At 43.6% G+C, this 23,142-nt stretch overlaps 7 non-coding genes across 7 annotated transcripts; 2 read left to right on the top strand and 5 right to left on the bottom strand.

The window, feature by feature from the left end:
• Nucleotides 1–17,529: 17,529 nt before the first annotated feature.
• Nucleotides 17,530–17,612, bottom strand: trnal-cag (transfer RNA leucine (anticodon CAG)). The gene has a single exon. It is a non-coding gene; the product is annotated as a tRNA-Leu (tRNA).
• A 1,064-nt stretch (nucleotides 17,613–18,676) lies between these two features.
• Nucleotides 18,677–18,759, bottom strand: trnal-cag (transfer RNA leucine (anticodon CAG)). The gene has a single exon. It is a non-coding gene; the product is annotated as a tRNA-Leu (tRNA).
• A 287-nt stretch (nucleotides 18,760–19,046) lies between these two features.
• On the top strand, nucleotides 19,047–19,120 carry trnam-cau (transfer RNA methionine (anticodon CAU)). The gene has a single exon. It is a non-coding gene; the product is annotated as a tRNA-Met (tRNA).
• Nucleotides 19,121–19,820: 700 nt separating this feature from the next.
• On the bottom strand, nucleotides 19,821–19,903 carry trnal-cag (transfer RNA leucine (anticodon CAG)). The gene has a single exon. It is a non-coding gene; the product is annotated as a tRNA-Leu (tRNA).
• A 1,064-nt stretch (nucleotides 19,904–20,967) lies between these two features.
• On the bottom strand, nucleotides 20,968–21,050 carry trnal-cag (transfer RNA leucine (anticodon CAG)). Its single transcript has one exon. It is a non-coding gene; the product is annotated as a tRNA-Leu (tRNA).
• A 287-nt stretch (nucleotides 21,051–21,337) lies between these two features.
• Nucleotides 21,338–21,411, top strand: trnam-cau (transfer RNA methionine (anticodon CAU)). The gene has a single exon. It is a non-coding gene; the product is annotated as a tRNA-Met (tRNA).
• A 700-nt stretch (nucleotides 21,412–22,111) lies between these two features.
• trnal-cag (transfer RNA leucine (anticodon CAG)) lies at nucleotides 22,112–22,194 on the bottom strand. Its single transcript has one exon. It is a non-coding gene; the product is annotated as a tRNA-Leu (tRNA).
• Nucleotides 22,195–23,142: the final 948 nt, after the last annotated feature.

Here is a 23,142-nt window from a genome sequence, read left to right on the forward strand (position 1 = left end):
CTAAAATTCTGCATACAGGCTTGCTACTTATTAATTTGTTAAATTATTATTCATTCAGAAAAGAAAAACATATATTTCTTATATGGGCCTATTTTATTTATTATTATATATAGGTTTATTGGGTTTTTCTCTCTGCATAAGCTCTGCGCGTGAGGTTCTGATGTTTATGCTGCTTCTTGCTTGTGTATAATTAATCCCTGAAAACGAATTTAGCGGTTTACGTCAGTTGTCGGTTGGAAAAATAAAATAACTGAAATTAACATTTCTATTTCCGATGCAGTCTAATAAATGTTCGTCAGGAAAACAAAGAAAGAAAACAAAATAGCAATACAACTGCACCTGCTTATGAATAGGCTAACTTTTTGCTATTGGTTTGAACCATAATTTCAGGAAAGAGGAATCATTGAACTATTGTACTGGTATTTGTGACCAACGCCCCCTAGAGCTGGCCATGGTGTTTGGCTACAGAATGTTGTTCCTTGCGCCACCTGGTGGATATTATATGAAGTGCAACAACGTTGTAAAAAAAATCAAAAAAAGTCGCTGCGGTAGGACGCGTGCCCACGCGTGCCGAATTGCAGGCTGCCGCGTGAAAATAGACGCATTTTTAATGGCCAGATCTGTAGTTAAACAAATTGAATAATCAATTTACAACAAATTTGTACCTTTGCTGTATGCTGTATTAAGCCATGAACCAGCGCGTTGTAAAATGAATGGATGGATGATTCAGCTGCGGGCACCATCTTTTGGCAAGACTCGGGAATTCAATCGGCGTGTGGTGCAACTCTCACAGTGCATTATGGGTTATCTCTAGCCATTAAGTGTACATCAATTGTACACTCGTTTTTGCGGTGCATTGTGGGATTGAATGAGTGCACTCAATATCGTCCACTGTGGTTTTGAACACCACTTAAAATGGCTGTCACCTCAAATAGTGCCCTATAGGTATAGGGAGCGATTTCAGATACAGCCATAGACTCGACATTGTTTTTGGTCTTGCTTGCGTAATCTTTACCTTTTGACACACAAGCATCATTACTGTCACCTGCAGAACAAACTGTGTATTGCACCCAAAAATGCTTGTTTGAGGCAAAGTGTCATGAACACACGGCTTCGGACACGGAGGTAAGTGTTGACACAAAGAGTTTATTTATAGCGTTGTGAATGGACTGGAAGAAGCAGGGCAGACCAGGTAGAATTCGGATTCCAGGCCAGACAGGTTGATAGGAGAAATACTAAACTTGTCTCCGTTCGTTACAGCAAAGATGAGACGAGTGGAAGGAGCGGAGTAGTCGACCACAGCTTTGGAGGGATCTGGCGACTGAGATACAATGCAGAGAAAACAGCGGGTAAGTACAATGCAGGTAAGGAGTAGAAAGATAGTACTTAGAATGTGTAGATAGTAGTCCACGTTGCATTAACGAGATCACACAACCGTGGTAGTGAAGAGATGGCTTTTATGTGGTGTTAGATGATGAGGTAATAGGATGCAGGTGCGTGAACCTAGTATTCAGGTGAGGCGGATCGTGATAATTGGCAGGAGGGAGAGCCTGACCGTTCTGTGACACAAAGAACTTATACTGACAAGAAGTCAAAGTCAATAGAATGTTCCATTGCAACAGCGGCGCCCGCCATTTTTGACTGAAAGCCACTTGGCAGCTGACTATTTTCTTTCTGCTGCTACGGCAAATATCACGTATATTAAACCTAAAATACACAACCTGAATCACAACAACATTTTTAATATTTATTTTACTCCTTTCCGTTGATATCTTTTTTTGTATTATTTACTTATGTTGACTATTAAACCATAACTTTTTTGTTATTGAAAGGATTTTTGTTCGTACCCTAACCTTTATTATTGCAATAAAAAATTATGACAACACAGAATAACGTTCATTATCAAAAACAGACTTTGCCTTCCATTTATTTTTCGCAAAATCTTTGCTCTCTTGCATTATAAACATCATGTTCTGTAAGATCATCATATTTTTAGTGTGCTCCATGGGATTTAAATGTACAATATAACGTATAAATGCAATATATATTTTAGACCTGTAATAGTAAATTAAATGAAACATAAAATAAAAATACAGCAGCCTCAAATGTATAATTTAGTGGTTTCCACAATTGATAACATAAATCATACTTCATAATTTTCATGACTTTTACTGTAGTGGTCATAACATTTACTGATGAGTTAATTTGGGAAATTGTCTATTGCGCTTCTGAATTGGCTGTGAGATTTGTCCATTTTGGGTACGTAAGATGTGATGGATTCTGATCCGTAAAATAAACCTGACAATATAGAGTGACTTTTTGCACTTTTTCGTGTCACACACTACTTCCCTGAAGTCATTGCGTTTTTATTTCCACTTTGACTTCTCTTTCGTTGTCATTCTGTCTGCTTCTGTGCAGTTGTCCAGTTGGATTTTTCACAGCAGAATGGCGGCTGCACTACTGAAGTGCCACCTAGTGGCTGTTACCAAAAATGATTCCAGATGTAGGGGGGCCAGTGGAGTGGCCAAGTGTGCTGACGCAGGGGCACTGGCCCCATCCCCCAGAACTACCACTGAGCAGATGAAGCAACATGGCAGATGCCTTTAGGAAGTATGGAGTGGACTGGAACACTATAGTGCAAAGTGCCCTAATCGCTGAACTGGTGATTGCAGCACCAGAAAAATATGCTTATGTTCTTGAAATACAGGAGAAGGGAGTGAAATTGTCAAATATAAACAAAAAAATGTCAAGAAGCAATTATGACTTACTGGGTATTTAAAAAGACTGTTTGTGAAGCCGTTCTCACCTTAACATGAAGACTCTCTCTGTCAGCGGCAGTGCAAATATCGATTTGAATGTAAGATGTCCGGTAAGACTTTTTCAAGGTGATGGAATGAGCCTATTTCCAAAAAAAGTGGAGTGTTTCTTTAACAGATCTTATTACACCGCGTTCCAAATTATTATGCAAATTATATCTTTCTCTGGTTTTCATAATTAGTCAATGCAAATGACAGTCAGTATAATTTTTAAGTCATCAACCATTAGGGTATAATTCGAATTTTATTGAACAAACCTCCTAATGATAACAGTATTTATTTCAAAAATAAAAATCTGAAAATGCACTGTTCCACATTATTATGCACAACAGAGTTAAAACATTGTATAGGTTGTAAAGAACTGAAAATGGGCATTTGCTGAATTTGCAGCATTAGGCGGTCATATTTACTGAAATCAAAATCTATTTCAATCAAAAACATCCTAACTGGGCAAGTTACATCTTACCATAGGACCCCTTCTTTGCTATCGCTATCACAATTCTTGCATCCATTGAATTTGTGAGTTTTTGGAGAGTTTCTGATTGAATTTGTTTGCAGGATGCCAGAATAGCCTCCCAGAGCTGCTGTTTTGATGTGAACTGCCTCCCACCCTCATAGATCTTTTGCTTGAGGATGCTCCAAAGGTTCTCAATCTGGTTGAGGTCAGGGGAGGATGGTGGCCACACCATGAGTTTCTCATCTTTTATGCAGATAGCAGCCAATGACACAGAGGTATTATTTGCAGCATGAGATGGTGCATTGTCATGCATGAAGATGATTTTGCTACGGAAGGCACAGTTCTTCTTTTTGTACCATGAAAGAAAGTGGTAAGTCAAAAACTCGACATACTTTGCCGAGGTCATTTTAATACCTTTAGGGATCCTAAAGGGGCCAACCAGCTCTCTCCCTATGATTCCAGCCAAAAACGCCACCTCCTTGTTGTGGTCGCAGCCTTGTTGGGACATGTTCCATCCACTACTCCATCTATCTGGACCATCCAAAGATGCACAACACTCATCAGTAAACAAGACTGTTTGAAAATGAGTCTTCATGTATGTCTGGGCCCACTGCAACCGTTTCTGATTGTGAGCATTAGTTAGGAGTGGCCGAATAGTAGGTTTATGCACAACTGCAAGCCTCTGGAGGATCCTACACCTTGATGTTCGCGGGACTCAAGAGGCACCAGCAGCTTCAAAAACCTGTTTGCTACTTTGTAATGGCATTTTAGTAGATGCTCTCTTAATCTGATGAATTTGTCTGGCAGAAACCTTCCTCATTCTGCCTTTACCTGCACGAACCTGTCTGTGCTCTGAATCAGCCTCAAATCTCTTCACAGTACAAAGATCACGCTTACGTTCTCGTGAAATATCTAATGTTTTCATACCTTGCTTAAAGCATTGCACTATTTGACGCTTTTCGGCAGCAGAGAGACCTTTTTCTTTCCCATAATTGCTTGAAACCTGTGGCCTGCTTAATAATGTGGAACATCCTTCTTAAGTAATTTTTCTTTAATTGGGCTCATTTGGCAAACTATTTATCACAGGTGTCTGAGATTCATTTCAGTGATCCAAAGAGCCATGAGACACAATACCATCCATGAGTTTAATTGAAAAACAAAAAACTGTGTGTTTATGACACTTACATACAATTTGCATAATAATTTGGAACGCGGTGTAGTGTTAAATCACTTAAATCTAGTTACACCTAAAGCTGTGAGAGTGGCTTACGTTTTGTTCATAGTCAACAAAAGAGTTTCTCTTAAGACTGGAAAGATGTTCCAGGTATGTCTTCCAGATACTTTTTTATTGTTTCAAAACATTTAGAATTTTTTTTTTAACATATACTGTATTAGTAACTAAACACCAACCAAAGAACACCCACCCTATCCCCGATAGAGCCATTAGAATATATATACACATATGCAAAAAAATTAATAAATAAATACAGGGATTATAATTCTTTTTACCTTTGTAATGGCATTTTTTTTTTATTCAAAGACATTATCTGTCAAATAAATAAAAAAAGTATTTATTATATTTTATTTTTAAAATTTCTAATTAAAACAATATAACAGCAGAATAAGACAACTGTATTACCAATCATAAAAGTAGTATTAATAAAAAAATAATTTGTACTACAGAGTGTCACAGGAAGGAGTCAGAGACGTGCGGATCCATTTGCAAGGCTTTATTGAGAAGTGTCGACAGGCAGAAAAATCACCAGAAAACAGGAACAACGTAGGTAATCCGGGAAACAGTTCGATAGACAGGCAATGGTCGCAATGGCAGGAAGCAGGAATCGTCAACGGGGTACACAGTCCAGAGTCATACACTGATAAACCAACACAGAGAGAAACGCTTAGAATTACGACCAAATGGAACAATAAGACTTCGCAAGGTGGCTGTGTGTGTGAGTGGCTTAAATGCATGTGGGTAAATGATAAACAGGTGTATGCAGCAATCAGTTCAGTGGGAAACGAGGAGCAGCTGTGTGCAGTGATTGGTGCAGTGGCTTATGGGGATTGCAGTCCAGAATGTGTGTGCAAGAGTTCATGATGAGAGGATAGACCAGATACGTGACAGAGCCCCTCCCCAAGGAGCGGCTTCCAGACGCTCTAACCACCTAATACAACCTGGAGGGTGGTGGAGCGGAGGCGGAACAGGGGGAGGGATGGAGGGCCAGGTCCATGTAGGGGTACTGGAACCACGAACTGAGGCTGAGCCGACGGAGGGAGAAGCCATGGCGGAGGAAGGGTTGGCTCCTGCATGGGGCCGACCGACGGAGGTGGAGCCGGTGGAGCCCGAGGCGGAACCGGAGAGTCGATGGTCCTGGGTGACACAGAGGATCCGGAGGGCCAAGGCAGAACCCAAGGCTCTGGTGACCACGGCGGAGATGGAGGTCCGGAGGTACGCAGCGGAGCCGGAGTGACAGAGGATCGAGGCTGTGCCCACGGGAGGGAGGAGGTCCACAGAGCCGGCAGGACGGAGTGACGAGGCGCAGCCGGAGGAGTAGAGTCCAGCGGCGAAGGTGGGGTGACGACTGACCGGGGCGGAGCCGGAGAGACGATGGAGCCCGGAGGAGCTGGTGGGCCGACGGCCGACAACGGAGACGAGGGAGCACAGAGCCGGGGTGGAGCCGCAGGGTCAGAGGGCCGAGGTGGAGTCCAGGACTCTGAGACTGGAGGTGATGGTGAGGGATCCTTCAGTCTGGACACCGATGGAGACTGGCAGTCCCACGGCAAGTCCTCTGCACCGAAGGTGGGATGTGGGTGAGCAGAGGGACTGTCAGGAGACAGAGGTGGCGGGACTGGAGCAGCAGGGAGGGTGGGTGGGAACAGTCCATGCATGAGCTCCGTGACCAGAACCGGGAAGACAGGAATCTCAGGACGACTGGATGGAACCAGCGGAGGCTCTGGAAGGCCGGGCGGGACCAGCGGAGACTCTGGAAGGCCGGGCTGAACCAGCGGAGACTCTGGAAGGCCGGGCTGAACCAGCGGAGACTCTGGAAGGCCAGGCGGGACCAGCGGAGACTCTGGAAGGCCGGGCTGAACCAGCGGAGATTCTGGAAGGCCGGGCTGAACCAGCGGAGGCTCTGGAAAGCAGGGCTGAACCAGCGGAGGCTCTGGAAGGCCGGGCGGGACCAGCGGAGGCTCTGGAAGGCCGGGCTGTACCAGTGGAGGCTCTGGAAGGCCGGGCTGAACCAGCGTAGATTCTGGAAGGCTGGGCTGAACCAGCGGAGGCTCTGGACGGCCGGGCGGAACCAGCAGAGGCTCTGGAAGGGCAGCCATCTTGTGCAATGGCTCTGGAAGGGTGACCATCTTGAGAGCAGACTCTGGAAGGGCAGCCATTTTGCGAACAGACTCTAGAAGGGAGGTCATCTTGTGAAAAGACTCTAGAAGGGAGGCCATCTTGCTTACAGAGTCATGCGAGGTAGCCATCTTGGCCGGGAACTCAGGAACAGAAGCCATCCTGGCAACAGGCTCAGGAGGGGCGGCCATCTTATGAACAGGCTCAGGAGGGGCGGCCATCTTGTGAACAGGCTCAGGAAGGGCGGCCATCTTGTGCTGTGGCTCTGAGCTGGAACTTACTGTGGAAAGATGGTCCTCCTCCACAATTCCCACAGTAAAAGGAGAGCCACTCAACAAAAGAGCAAGATCCATATAATATTGCAAAGTGCAGCCCGGTTCAAACATTGGCATAAGGGAAGCCAATGGCTCTAAGAGTCCTCCACGGAAGAAAATCATAAGGCATTGATCATCAATAGAAGACAGATTTGCCATGACATAATCCTCAATAGTCCGCTCACCCTGCTTGAGAAGCATGATCTGCACCGTTGGATTCATGCTGGAACCGGATGACACCATACTCGCTGCTGGATCCTTGTAGTGGCAAAGTCTTCTGTCACAAGGAGGGTCAGAGACGTTCGGATCCATTTGCAGCATTTATTAGGTAACACAAAACAAACAAACACAAAGGGGCAGGCAGAAATCGTCGTCAAAAAACAGGCAGAAAGGTCGGGGCTGGCAGCAAGAATCAAACACGGGAGGGAGTCCAGGAATCAAAACACAGGGAAAACAAACTCGGGAAGAAACACTCGGAAATACAGACCATACGGAACAAAAAGACTTCGCGGAGTGGCTGTGTGTGTGAGAAGCTTAAATGTGATGAGGTGCAGCTGTGAGCGGTAATCAGTAAAGTGAGAGCAGGTGAATGCAGTGATAAGTGCAGTGGCTTGTGGGGAATGAAGTCCAGAATGTGTTGTGCAAGAGTTCATGATGATAGGATTGACCAGATACGTGACAGAATGTTGCGTGCAATTCCCTAGCCTATATTACATATTTGGGAATATCTATTTTCATATTTTATTAAGTTCTTTGATAAGGTTATCAACACATTACGTCACGAAAGCGCCAAGCAGCTCCCGCTGCCAGCCACAAGTGCATCAAAAGAACGCACATTCAGCTCTGCAGGCCTGGTGCTATGCGTATTTAAATCTCCTCTGATGCGCATTATCCTGCATTAGCCAAAATCATGACAGTCAACCACATCCAGTCATATGTGAATGAATGTAAATATTCGCTAAAAACACACAATAAAGGCAGCAATAATGCAGTCAGGATTGTGGCGCCGTATTGCTTTGAAATGTATTTGGTTAGGCGCCTAATGCGTGTGCGCCTGCTGCGTCTCCCGCACCCTAGTAATGTAATTTAAATAGTACATAATAACGAAAACAATACCTTACAAATAAAAAGGAGCAGCGTTTTATGATCAGAACTTCCTTAAACCAGTGAATCTGTAAACCTTTCAGTCCAAGGATCCAGTAAACAAATGCCTTCAAATAGAAAGCCAAAAAACGATATTCATATATGAAGCATATATACCCACTTTTCTTCCGGCACCGCTAACGTTGCCCCACTGATTATCTTGTTATTGATATGATTTGATTTGATTTTCATAGTCGTAAAGTATGTTGTTGCCAGTTTAAACAGGGATGTTTCCAAGCACTTTCTGTCCGCCGAAACTCATTCAGTGAGAAACATTCCGCATTCCAAAAATAAGTGCGATTAAAATGCGTTAAAAAAATTAACGCGCTATTTTTGTGTAATTCATTAATCTAAATTAACGCGTTAAAGTCCCGGCCCTAATATATATATATATATATATATATATATATATATATATATATATAAAAAATCATATTGTATTCTATTCACAGACTATCAGAATCGTGTTCTCATGTAGGGGCAGTTCTTTTTTCCATTGAAGTTGGGGTAAAGATGCGAGATACAGCTTCCTGCACAACAGAGCAGTGCAAGTGGCTGATACCATCACATGTAAAAAAGGTAAGGTGACACGTTTACTGCAAACCAAATGTTGGACAAAGAGAAGCTAAGACTGCAAAGTTACATAAACACAGTTTGGCATCTCAATCCTGTAATGATAGCCTTACCTGTTCTGCTCACAGCCATTGGATAAATGCCAGATTTATACTGCATATAGATATGTTATGGTTATGGACCACAGAATTGTGGACTTAATGATCTTTGTGTTAACTTATTTTTAGATTCCTGCTGCTCCAGTAGCTCTGATCAGCTTCTCCTCTGCTAAAGCCAAAAAAAAAAAAAAGCTTGACTGTTACATTGATGGCAGGACAACTGAAAACCAGGTTGGGAAATCATTTTCATGCCCAAGAGTGAAGAGAGGGTCAGAAACATATGCTAGTTTTTTTGAGACTTTAAGCAAAAACTGTCCAAGGAGTGCAGCACTGATGGCTAGGGAGCCTTACTACAAAGAATTCATCCCCAAATCTAGTATGCTTCCTAAAACTGTTCTTGAATAAAGAACACCAGAGACTCTGCAGCTACCCCCCAAAGAGCTTGGAGAGCTATGCCAGGTATTCCAGCTAGAAGAGCTCATCATGTCCCAGGTCCAGGCTGTAGAGAGGGCAACTCGAAGTCAGAGTGCAAGCAGGATTTGGTTTAGGCAAAGAGCTGGACGCATAACTGCTTCCAAGCTGAAACAAGCTATAAAGACCAACCCCCAGCAACCATCCAAGAACTTGATCAAGGCCATATGCTACCCAGAAGCAAATAGGTTCACCACAGCCGCTACAAGGTATTTAGGGTTTGAAGTAAGGGAAGGCAGAGGTAAGGCTGCGTGTAAACAGTGTTTATTTCCAGAAAAAGAAACACTGACAACAGATGGTATAATTTGGATAAAAAAGAAGGCTGTATATTAAGTAAACCTTTATTACTGGTGGAATTTTAATTGAAATGTATAGTAACACATTGCTTTGGTGCACGAGCTGATAAGAGAAAAACGCGCAGTGGATTGAGTATGGTATGGACAGCCCTGAAGAGTCAACATTAGTTATAGGTTTATAAGACTAGGGTTATGCAGGAGTAGAAGTAAGTATAGGGGTTTAGGGTAATGGCATTTAAATCACTGAATTGGCTCTACACATCCAATACTAAGTAATGATTTCCTTTTCATGTTTTGAATGTGTACTGTGTACAGTTATGGATGCAAACATGAAGCACAAGCCAGAAGAGTGTATGAGAAGCTGATGGGTCGGGAGCATGCAGGCTTCTCCTGTATGGACAGTGGTCTCTGGCTGAACCCCAAGTGGCCATACATGGGGTCCTCCCCTTATGGGATTGTCTCTTGTGACTGTCACGGAACTGGAATCTGCGAGATTAAGGTAATATTACTGTCTCTGTTGTAGTAAAGTCCCTTAATCTTGAGTCTGAGTTGTGTCTCAAGTCCTAAACTAACCAAAAAGCCAGAAAATATATTTGTTAATCTATTGTTCATGTCCTTCTCTGTGTGATTTTAGTGTCCACACTCAAGATGAAGCCAATCTACGCTTGTGTGCTGGGGAAAAGGGCTTCTGCCTCATCAATGATGGGAATAATGTTATGCTGGACCGGACTCATGACTACTACTACCAAGTTCAGGAACAGCTTCACATTGTAGACGCTGAGTACTGTGATTTTGTTGTGTGGAACCACAATGACATTTTTGTTGAAATGATTTTGCCTGATCTTGAACTTTAGGATGATGTTATCCTTAAAGTTGAGTGCTTTTTTTAAGAAACTGTATACTTCCATAAATACTGGGACAGCAAGTTACAAACTCATGTGTAATGAAAGGATCCAGGCACTCTAGAAAGTGGGGTGTGTGATATTGCTGTTATATCAATACTGTTGTATGAAACAAGAGTACATTTTGACTATTGTTATTATGAGTGTGGTCTTTGTGAGTTCTGGCTGTTAATGAAAACATTAAATGCCATTGAGAAGACAGAATTATACATGGTGGTTTATTTACAAGATTAGATTTTTCAACAATTGTTATAATAAGAACATGGTGTGCAATAACAGATTAGAATCCCTTTCATTACATATAATACATGTATCCAGTACAATTGGACTAGTCACTAGCCCTAGTATGAAAACATATTAACAGACTGATACATGTAGTACTACTTCCTGTCCTCTTACTTATCATCAGAGCCAAGAAACAGGAATCAGGTATTGGACTCTACATGTGTGAGGGCTTAGGTACTGGACTGACTGATTATTATCCCTATCCCTCCCTCCTCCTTACTCCAATGGGACAACAGAATCCGAAAGATTCATCATGTGTCAATCAATGCTAGTGCCTCACCTTGTTTTGTTGTCATGTGCTCTATGGGCATAGCCCTGCTTTGCAGAATCTGATATTTTCTTCTGACTAAACCGATAACTCTCAACATGAATATGCAAATTCGCAATTTTTCTTGTGTCTGCTACCTCATACGCTGACAGCTGTTTTTCCCCTTGGTAAATGCAGGTATCTGTAGTGAAGCACAGTAAAATCCCACACCATCACCAATATTGAACGCACGGTCTGCTAGGACAATATCTCCAGGAAACAGGTTTTTTAGGAGGCCACTCTCTTTTGTGATCTGTTTATCGCTGACTCACCCTCCCCAGGCACAAGATATGTAAGTTACATAGCCTTGGGGTGCAACACCAATCAGAAAGTATGGTGATGCTTGTAGTTTGACCACGTTTGTGCTTGGGCTAGTAAATTAGAGGGCTTCTCAACAAAAACTTCGAAACAGTCAACTATCACAGTAGGGCTGCAACGATTCGTCGACGTTGTCGACAAAAATCGATAATAGAAATAGTCGACAATGTCGATGTTGTCGCCAGACATGTTTTCTCCGACCGAGTGAGGCATCTCTCTGCCGAGAGTCGCACATAGGCATTAGCTTCTATGCTGAGCGATAACATACAGAAATGGCGGTGTCCAATGCACTGAATGCAGCAGCTGCGCGTACCAAAACACGCCCGTTTCACACATACTCCGTCTGCAGTGCGTATTTTTTTTCCACACCCATGTTAACGGATTACAACGTTCACAATGTACGGACTGTAAACGCGTTCTGTGTGAGCACAAAACGAGTCCGTGCTGCTTCTGCACCGCTTACGTAACGCACACGGACTGTAGACGCAATGCAGACTGAGTATGTGTGAAACAGGCATAAAGTTTGGGAGCATTTTAGCCTGCTACGGCGAATAAAAAGATTACCTGCATGGTTTGTAAAGCAGTCCTTGTGCATCACGGCAGCACCTCTGTGATGCACGAACATTTAAAGAGAAAGCACGTCGGACAGTTGAATGAAACAGAGTTTGGCTGGCCTCGGTAAGATTTAAATAACATGGAAGCCAATACGTTTTGTTTTGGATATACATGTTTGTTTACGGTATTATTGCTGCTGATGTGCCTGCCCCTGGTTTACAGGAAGAAAATGTTTACTTGATTTTAATTTATTTTTTCTTATAAAACAAATGTGCCTGTCCTTTAAAAAGATTATAGAGTTTCTTAATTTATGCATTTATGTCTGTACTGACCGATTACTGTGCCTAAATGGTTTTAGACAGGGCATTTTTATTTACTTTTAGTATGAATTGGCCTATCAGCAGCAAAGTTCAATAAAATATGCATTTTTCATTGAAGTACCCCCTTCTTTCTTGTATTTACTATCATTTTCCACATAATTAAAGCAATCTCATGCTAAATTTTAGAAAAATTGAATAATTATCCGATTAGTCGACTAATCGTTTCAATAGTCGGTGACTAGTCGACTATTAAAATAGTCGTTAGTTGCAGCCCTATATCACAGCAACTTTACATCCAAATGCCTGTCTGAATCCCATTGGCATTGTAGCTTGTAGAACATGTCGCTCTGGCCACTCAATTTGAAATTACAACCTTTCATGTATTATGTCAATGACTTTATGCCAAACTCTAGAAGCAATTGGCAGAAAGATCTTGAACCTGAAAGCTAAATCTTTCAGCGGGAGATTTAGTCTCAGCTTCATCAAAACTAAAATGAACTGTTCAAATTTAGACAGCACAGACATAGGACCACAGCTGATGTAGGGTTTGCACAGCTCAAAAATCTGAATCAAAACTAAGAAGTTGGGAAGCCCCGTGTAGAACCTTGTCTTGTCTTCGTTTTTTCAAAGGACTCCTTGTTGAACTGTGTGTCCATTGCTTTGGCTCGAAGATCTCCAAGCTCTGTTTTGTTTGGTCTCTGAACATCCTCCATCTTCTCAATGTCATCCATTGTTAGCTCAGTCTCAGTCAGATTTGGGTTTAGTTTTTCAGTACCCTAAGTTGACCGTCTACCAACTCAACGTCACCCAAAGCGCTAGGACAGCCTAAAAAGCCCCAATGAAGTTCATATTAGACTACCGGTACCTTAATAATCATTACTAAGTAAATGAGCATTTAACGACAACCTAATGCTATATAAACACAGACACAAAAAACAAGTTGGCTAGCTAACACACCTCCGACGAAGTGGTCGCTGCAGACACGAGCATTAACAGACTATGCTACTCCCGACCGCAGACGACTTTAAAAATACACTTTTTACGGTGTTGTTCTGTGAGCTTTTACATTTCTCAGCTTTATTAGTGACAATCTTTGGTACTCTGTAAAACTCCCTTTTCCTTTTTTCGGTTTGAACGATTAGAGCAGCCGTAAACTACACAAAACATTGGCATTATTTCAGACGGCACTGGCAGATCCTCAGCTATTTCACTTCCTGCCCTCCATCTGAATTTCGCGCTCTCGCGATACAGCAGCGTGAAGTCACGTGAAACCAACCTATTGGTAAATTCAAGCTAAACAAAGGTAAATGAATGAAATAAAAGCAAACAGAGAAAGTGAAAAATACAAATACACAAATAAAATCAAAGTATAGGAGGAGGTTCCAACTTAATTGAGTCTAAGCAGAATGTGAGAGCAAGACCTTACAGAAATTTATTTTTATATAAAATATAAAAAAAAAACATAAAAAATGAATAATCTGAAAAAAAAAAGCCTTGTGCATTACAGGGAATTATATTTAGGGATTTTTACAGTTGATTTGATACCTTTATCTCAAACTGTGTCAGAGATGAATGAATTTGAAGTGGGTACAGTATATTAAACATACCAAAATACAGTTTCAGTACTGTATATAAAAACAAAGGATTATTCTGAAAAAAAAAAACAAGCCTTGCCTAATCGAATGAGATAAAGATGTGTTATTTTAGTGTTCCATTTTTTTTTTGCAGAACAAGTTTGTTGAGCTTCACAAAATAGAAAGTTGCTGTAAGAAAAGAGCTAAAGCATTGAAAATCCCCATTCCCGCCATCAGGGCAATAATTAAGAAGTTCCAATCAACTAAAGATGTTACAAATCTGCCTAGAAGAGGATGTGCCTATATCATCCTAATACACGATAAGGAGGAGAGTTTGAGTGGCCAAAGACTCTCCAAGGATCACAGTTGGAGAATTGCAGAGAATTGTTGAGTCTTGGGTTCAGAAAGCCTAAAAAAAAAAAGATAAAACAGCCCCTACATCACCACATGTTGTTCAAGAGGGTTTCAAGAACAAATCCTCCTGGCTTTCCCAAAAACAATCTCCAGTGTATTCACTTGTCAGACATGATTGGAGCTTCAAACAGGACTGGCTTCTATGGTCAGATGGAACTAAAAATGTGCTTTTTTTGCAGCTAACCCTCCAGATGATTTTGGTGCAGACAGGGATAAAAAGTATCCCATGCCCCCAATTAAAAATAATGCTGGGTCTTTAATGTTGTGGACCTATTTTTCTGTAGACCCTGTACATCTTGTTTAGACACAGTACTTCATGAATTCTATCAAATACCAGCAAATAAAAAAACAAAACCTGACGGCCTCTGTTAGAAATCTTATAATGGGCCATGGTTGCATCTTCCAGCAGGATGATGATTCAAAACAAACATTAAAATCAACACAAAAATTGTGTCACTAAGCACAGAATTAAGCTTCTACCATGGCTGTCCCATTTCCCTGACCTGGGGCCGGATTCACGAATATCTTCTTAAGAAATTAATTAAGAAATTTCTTAAGATAAATTCTAAGAAGTACGTAAGAATGTTCTTAAGTGCAATTCTTGAAAAAATCTTAAGATATTCTCAAATATGTTCTTAAGAACATCTTAATTTCTTTCTTAAGAAAAAAAAAAAGATACATCTACCTGAGTGAATACATGGCTGGAGACGCATTTATAAACACTTCAACGTCTTTTTTGCGGTTTCTGCAGATTATCCTAGTCATCATAAGCACGCACATTTTCGTCACGACCGTGTCTGGCGCTCGGCTTCATGTTTTTAATGCGCCGTGTTTTTGAACCGTTACTTTTAAAGGGTCTGTCTTAAGCTTTGGCGAACAGTTTATTCACTTTTGTGTTGTATTTTGTTGCCTTGTCTGAATGAATGCTTCTGTTATGTGTGTGCGCTGCTACAGCAAACGCGTCCTGCACATGCACTAAATACGGCCAAATTTAAGATTATGTCGTTTTTTTGTTTTTTTTTTAAATCTCCCTATCTGACTCGATTTTGTCGAGTTGCTACTAAGTTTTGATGACGGCAAAAAGTAGGGTCATACTCAGGCTAAACATGAAAGATAATTGTTTACATTATCAGTCATTGCTGTCACTTCAGCGAACTCGTGCTCATCTCTAATAATAGTCCTAATATGTTTGTGACTGACTAAATCTCTTGTTGCAGTGTGAACACTCATAAGGTTTCTCTCCAGTGTGAGTCCTCTCATGTGTTTTCAAACGTACTGACCGACTAAATCTCTTGTTGCAGTGTGAACACTCATAAGGTTTCTCTCCAGTGTGGATCCTCTCGTGTATTTTCAGGTCCCCTGACCGACGGAATCTCTTGTTGCAGTGTAAACACTCATAAGGTTTCTCTCCAGTGTGGATCCTCTCGTGTATTTTCAGGTCCCCTGACCGACGGAATCTCTTGTTGCAGTGTAAACACTCATAAGGTTTCTCTCCAGTGTGAGTCCTCTCATGTGTTTTCAAACCTACTGACCGACTAAATCTCTTGTTGCAGTGTGAACACTCATAAGGTTTCTCTCCAGTGTGGATCCTCTTGTGTATTTTCAGGTCCCCTGACCGACTAAATCTCTTGTTGCAGTGTGAACACTCATAGGATTTCTCTCCAGTGTGGATCAACTTATGCAGTTTTAAATAAGTTACTGAAGTAGAAATCTTTACACACTTGGAACACATGGATTCTCTCACACCAGTATTTATATTCTCATATACTTGCAAGCTCTGTAGATGCCAAAAATTCTTACCACACAAATGGCATGAATGTGGCTTCACCTTTGTATGAACTTTCAAGTGATTTCTCAGACCTGAAGCAGCTAAATACACTTTACCACATTGATCACATGTGTGCTTCTCTCTAGTGTGGATGTTCATGTGCTCCTTAAGGCTTGATGAGCGTGAAAAACTCTTCCCACATTGATCACAAGTAAATGGTTTTTCTTCAGTATGAATTTTCATGTGGCGCTCAAGATCTGTTTTTCTTGTGAAACTTTTTCCACACTGAGTGCAGGTGGAACATTTCTCTGCTCTTCTTTTCTTTAAATCTTTCTGTTTGGCTTGAGAGCAACTCAAAGGTCTTTCTCCAGTTTTAAAATGATTTTTCTCCTCAACTTGACTTGATTCTTCATTCTCCTCTTTTTCTTTAATCAACTCTGAAATACAAGTAAGAAGGGTTCATTTTCAGTAACTTGTTATAAGCTGAAAAACATGAAAAACTAACATTTGAGAGTAGTGCCAATAAGTCCTACAGATGGTGGCGCCAGAAGCAGATTTGGTAGAAATGGTGTGTGGGATATCAATAACAAAGATAATTTAAAGGGGCATATGACGCGGTTTCCTTTGGAGTGTTACAAGCTGTTTGTGCATTAGATAAGATTTGTGAAGCTGCAAAGCCTAAAGTCTCAAAACCAAAGAGATATATATTATAAAAGTTGAAGGTCCCATATTGTCAAAATCTAAATTTTCTGGCTTTTTTCATGATAACTGAGGTCTAGGGGCTATGTAACTACCATATAAGTTTCAAAACAGTCAATCCACAGTAAACTGCACACAGCCTGCTTAAAGTAGCTGTTCCTTTTCACAAGACGCAGTGACTTCTGTAAAAATGTGACGTCTGATCTACTCAGTCACCACCTTTAGTCACCACCCCGAATACCAACCACCGTCCCACCCTCCTTTTGTCAAACCCCGACAACATTGCGTCCATTTCATTGCTAAGCAGCATCAACACAAAAACAAGTATGAAAACCCTGTTCAGTCGATAGATGTCAAAACTACATCATTGCACAGGCTTTCGAACAACGTAAATATAAGAGACCAGTGTTACGTCAACTTCAGCCTCTTTCACACAGCCATTCCGGAAAATACACGGATAATGTGTTCTAGAATCCTGCGCAGGTGTTCTAGAATCCGAATTTCTGACCATTACCGCCCGCTCCCGCAACGTGTGTGTTACACTCTCGCAATATGTATTGAACCTTAAAGCAATGTTGCCTTCATCTTAAGGAAATATTGACTCGATTCTATTACGACTTGACATAGTCTTTCAAGGCATTCTTTAAAAGTGCCTGCAACTTGGTATCGGGGAAGGAGTGACGTCGCACAAACGATAAAACGGAGTAATTCTCAAGTTTAACGGAAGTTACTGCCACTTTATACTAATTCTGACGTCGACTGAAATGTGGTGCTTTGGCAAAGTTAATGCCCTGACACAAGGCAAAGTTGGCAAAGTTACAGCCTTGCGGCTGAAGACCGTAGCTGTTGTCCGTAGCAGAAACTTAAGTCTGTCAGAAGTGGGATTCGAACCCACGCCTCCAGGGGAGACTGCGACCTGAACGCAGCGCCTTAGACCGCTCGGCCATCCTGACACGCTTGCGTGGTGGGAGCTGACCCGTTGCGGCTACACCCAGCTTGTGGTCTGAATCCCTAACGAAATGTTGATTCGATTCAAATATAGCTCCACATGTTCTGCCAAGCGCTGAAGACTGTAGCTGTTATCCGAAGCCAAAGGACAAAGGACAGTTCTGTCGGAAAAGTGGGATTCGCACCCACACCTCCAGAGGAGACTGCGACCTGAACGCAGCTTTTGGATCTACGCCCTGCAGGCAGGCACCGACACGCTAGCGCTTCGCATTTCAGACCGGTCATCCCGCCGGCCTCGTTGGCGCAGTTAGGCAGCGCGTCAGTCTCATAATCTGAAGGTCGTGCCTCACACGGGGCAGCGTGGTGCCTTTTGATAGCTGAGAGCGCTTACACGACAGAGCGGGCTTCTCTGTTCCCGTCCGCCTGCTTGTCTCCTTCGCCTGAGGGAAAAAGGCCACAGCTCATCTGAAGGGTGGACGACACGACATTGCGGGAGAAACTGTGAGTTTCCAGGTAAATTCCCTAAATACCATCCAGCGACATTGCATTCAGTCCTAGGCCACCCTTTGACATGCAATATAATCGAAATTCAGTGTTCACGCTGGGCTAATGCTGAATGAATGCAGGAATACCATCCCTGTCGTATTCATGTAACATGTGGCGGTGTTCTTGTGAGGTTTTCTTAAGGGTAATATCATGCTGGCATTGGAAATGAAATTCCCTATTAATGGGAAGGCAAGCTTTCGTGAACCTTAAAGCAATGTTGCCTTCATCTTAAGGAAATATTGACTCGATTCTATTACGACTTGACATAGTCTTTCAAGGCATTCTTTAAAAGTGCCTGCAACTTGGTATCGGGGAAGGAGTGATGTCGCACAAACGATAAAACGGAGTAATTCTCAAGTTTAACGGAACGCCCGTCGGCGTTACTGCCACTTTATACTAATTCTGACGTCGACTGAAATGTGGTGCTTTGGCAAAGTTAATGCCCTGACACAAGGCAAAGTTGGCAAAGTTACAGCCTTGCGGCTGAAGACCGTAGCTGTTGTCCGTAGCCGAAACTTAAGTCTGTCAGAAGTGGGATTCGAACCCACGCCTCCAGGGGAGACTGCGACCTGAACGCAGCGCCTTAGACCGCTCGGCCATCCTGACACGCTTGCGTGGTGGGAGCTGACCCGTTGCGGCTACACCCAGCTTGTGGTCTGAATCCCTAACGAAATGTTGATTCGATTCAAATATAGCTCCACATGTTCTGCCAAGCGCTGAAGACTGTAGCTGTTATCCGAAGCCAAAGGACAAAGGACAGTTCTGTCGGAAAAGTGGGATTCGAACCCACACCTCCAGAGGAGACTGCGACCTGAACGCAGCTTTTGGATCTACGCCCTGCAGGCAGGCACCGACACGCTAGCGCTTCGCATTTCAGACCGGTCATCCCGCCGGCCTCGTTGGCGCAGTTAGGCAGCGCGTCAGTCTCATAATCTGAAGGTCGTGAGTTCGAGCCTCACACGGGGCAGCGTGGTGCCTTTTGATAGCTGAGAGCGCTTACACGACAGAGCGGGCTTCTCTGTTCCCGTCCGCCTGCTTGTCTCCTTCGCCTGAGGGAAAAAGGCCACAGCTCATCTGAAGGGTGGACGACACGACATTGCGGGAGAAACTGTGAGTTTCCAGGTAAATTCCCTAAATACCATCCAGCGACATTGCATTCAGTCCTAGGCCACCCTTTGACATGCAATATAATCGAAATTCAGTGTTCACGCTGGGCTAATGCTGAATGAATGCAGGAATACCATCCCTGTCGTATTCATGTAACATGTGGCGGTGTTCTTGTGAGGTTTTCTTAAGGGTAATATCATGCTGGCATTGGAAATGAAATTCCCTATTAATGGGAAGGCAAGCTTTCGTGAACCTTAAAGCAATGTTGCCTTCATCTTAAGGAAATATTGACTCGATTCTATTACGACTTGACATAGTCTTTCAAGGCATTCTTTAAAAGTGCCTGCAACTTGGTATCGGGGAAGGAGTGACGTCACACAAACGATAAAACGGAGTAATTCTCAAGTTTAACGGAAGTTACTGCCACTTTATACTAATTCTGACGTCGACTGAAATGTGGTGCTTTGGCAAAGTTAATGCCCTGACACAAGGCAAAGTTGGCAAAGTTACAGCCTTGCGGCTGAAGACCGTAGCTGTTGTCCGTAGCAGAAACTTAAGTCTGTCAGAAGTGGGATTCGAACCCACGCCTCCAGGGGAGACTGCGACCTGAACGCAGCGCCTTAGACCGCTCGGCCATCCTGACACGCTTGCGTGGTGGGAGCTGACCCGTTGCGGCTAGACCCAGCTTGTGGTCTGAATCCCTAACGAAATGTTGATTCGATTCAAATATAGCTCCACATGTTCTGCCAAGCGCTGAAGACTGTAGCTGTTATCCGAAGCCAAAGGACAAAGGACAGTTCTGTCGGAAAAGTGGGATTCGCACCCACACCTCCAGAGGAGACTGCGACCTGAACGCAGCTTTTGGATCTACGCCCTGCAGGCAGGCACCGACACGCTAGCGCTTCGCATTTCAGACCGGTCATCCCGCCGGCCTCGTTGGCGCAGTTAGGCAGCGCGTCAGTCTCATAATCTGAAGGTCGTGCCTCACACGGGGCAGCGTGGTGCCTTTTGATAGCTGAGAGCGCTTACACGACAGAGCGGGCTTCTCTGTTCCCGTCCGCCTGCTTGTCTCCTTCGCCTGAGGGAAAAAGGCCACAGCTCATCTGAAGGGTGGACGACACGACATTGCGGGAGAAACTGTGAGTTTCCAGGTAAATTCCCTAAATACCATCCAGCGACATTGAATTCAGTCCTAGGCCACCCTTTGACATGCAATATAATCGAAATTCAGTGTTCACGCTGGGCTAATGCTGAATGAATGCAGGAATACCATCCCTGTCGTATTCATGTAACATGTGGCGGTGTTCTTGTGAGGTTTTCTTAAGGGTAATATCATGCTGGCATTGGAAATGAAATTCCCTATTAATGGGAAGGCAAGCTTTCGTGAACCTTAAAGCAATGTTGCCTTCATCTTAAGGAAATATTGACTCGATTCTATTACGACTTGACATAGTCTTTCAAGGCATTCTTTAAAAGTGCCTGCAACTTGGTATCGGGGAAGGAGTGACGTCGCACAAACGATAAAACGGAGTAATTCTCAAGTTTAACGGAACGCCCGTCGGCGTTACTGCCACTTTATACTAATTCTGACGTCGACTGAAATGTGGTGCTTTGGCAAAGTTAATGCCCTGACACAAGGCAAAGTTGGCAAAGTTACAGCCTTGCGGCTGAAGACCGTAGCTGTTGTCCGTAGCCGAAACTTAAGTCTGTCAGAAGTGGGATTCGAACCCACGCCTCCAGGGGAGACTGCGACCTGAACGCAGCGCCTTAGACCGCTCGGCCATCCTGACACGCTTGCGTGGTGGGAGCTGACCCGTTGCGGCTACACCCAGCTTGTGGTCTGAATCCCTAACGAAATGTTGATTCGATTCAAATATAGCTCCACATGTTCTGCCAAGCGCTGAAGACTGTAGCTGTTATCCGAAGCCAAAGGACAAAGGACAGTTCTGTCGGAAAAGTGGGATTCGAACCCACACCTCCAGAGGAGACTGCGACCTGAACGCAGCTTTTGGATCTACGCCCTGCAGGCAGGCACCGACACGCTAGCGCTTCGCATTTCAGACCGGTCATCCCGCCGGCCTCGTTGGCGCAGTTAGGCAGCGCGTCAGTCTCATAATCTGAAGGTCGTGAGTTCGAGCCTCACACGGGGCAGCGTGGTGCCTTTTGATAGCTGAGAGCGCTTACACGACAGAGCGGGCTTCTCTGTTCCCGTCCGCCTGCTTGTCTCCTTCGCCTGAGGGAAAAAGGCCACAGCTCATCTGAAGGGTGGACGACACGACATTGCGGGAGAAACTGTGAGTTTCCAGGTAAATTCCCTAAATACCATCCAGCGACATTGCATTCAGTCCTAGGCCACCCTTTGACATGCAATATAATCGAAATTCAGTGTTCACGCTGGGCTAATGCTGAATGAATGCAGGAATACCATCCCTGTCGTATTCATGTAACATGTGGCGGTGTTCTTGTGAGGTTTTCTTAAGGGTAATATCATGCTGGCATTGGAAATGAAATTCCCTATTAATGGGAAGGCAAGCTTTCGTGAACCTTAAAGCAATGTTGCCTTCATCTTAAGGAAATATTGACTCGATTCTATTACGACTTGACATAGTCTTTCAAGGCATTCTTTAAAAGTGCCTGCAACTTGGTATCGGGGAAGGAGTGACGTCACACAAACGATAAAACGGAGTAATTCTCAAGTTTAACGGAAGTTACTGCCACTTTATACTAATTCTGACGTCGACTGAAATGTGGTGCTTTGGCAAAGTTAATGCCCTGACACAAGGCAAAGTTGGCAAAGTTACAGCCTTGCGGCTGAAGACCGTAGCTGTTGTCCGTAGCAGAAACTTAAGTCTGTCAGAAGTGGGATTCGAACCCACGCCTCCAGGGGAGACTGCGACCTGAACGCAGCGCCTTAGACCGCTCGGCCATCCTGACACGCTTGCGTGGTGGGAGCTGACCCGTTGCGGCTAGACCCAGCTTGTGGTCTGAATCCCTAACGAAATGTTGATTCGATTCAAATATAGCTCCACATGTTCTGCCAAGCGCTGAAGACTGTAGCTGTTATCCGAAGCCAAAGGACAAAGGACAGTTCTGTCGGAAAAGTGGGATTCGCACCCACACCTCCAGAGGAGACTGCGACCTGAACGCAGCTTTTGGATCTACGCCCTGCAGGCAGGCACCGACACGCTAGCGCTTCGCATTTCAGACCGGTCATCCCGCCGGCCTCGTTGGCGCAGTTAGGCAGCGCGTCAGTCTCATAATCTGAAGGTCGTGCCTCACACGGGGCAGCGTGGTGCCTTTTGATAGCTGAGAGCGCTTACACGACAGAGCGGGCTTCTCTGTTCCCGTCCGCCTGCTTGTCTCCTTCGCCTGAGGGAAAAAGGCCACAGCTCATCTGAAGGGTGGACGACACGACATTGCGGGAGAAACTGTGAGTTTCCAGGTAAATTCCCTAAATACCATCCAGCGACATTGAATTCAGTCCTAGGCCACCCTTTGACATGCAATATAATCGAAATTCAGTGTTCACGCTGGGCTAATGCTGAATGAATGCAGGAATACCATCCCTGTCGTATTCATGTAACATGTGGCGGTGTTCTTGTGAGGTTTTCTTAAGGGTAATATCATGCTGGCATTGGAAATGAAATTCCCTATTAATGGGAAGGCAAGCTTTCGTGAACCTTAAAGCAATGTTGCCTTCATCTTAAGGAAATATTGACTCGATTCTATTACGACTTGACATAGTCTTTCAAGGCATTCTTTAAAAGTGCCTGCAACTTGGTATCGGGGAAGGAGTGACGTCGCACAAACGATAAAACGGAGTAATTCTCAAGTTTAACGGAAGTTACTGCCACTTTATACTAATTCTGACGTCGACTGAAA

This window comes from Garra rufa, chromosome 1 (assembly GCF_049309525.1).
Source record: "Garra rufa chromosome 1, GarRuf1.0, whole genome shotgun sequence".
Taxonomy (NCBI): Eukaryota; Metazoa; Chordata; class Actinopteri; order Cypriniformes; family Cyprinidae; genus Garra; species Garra rufa.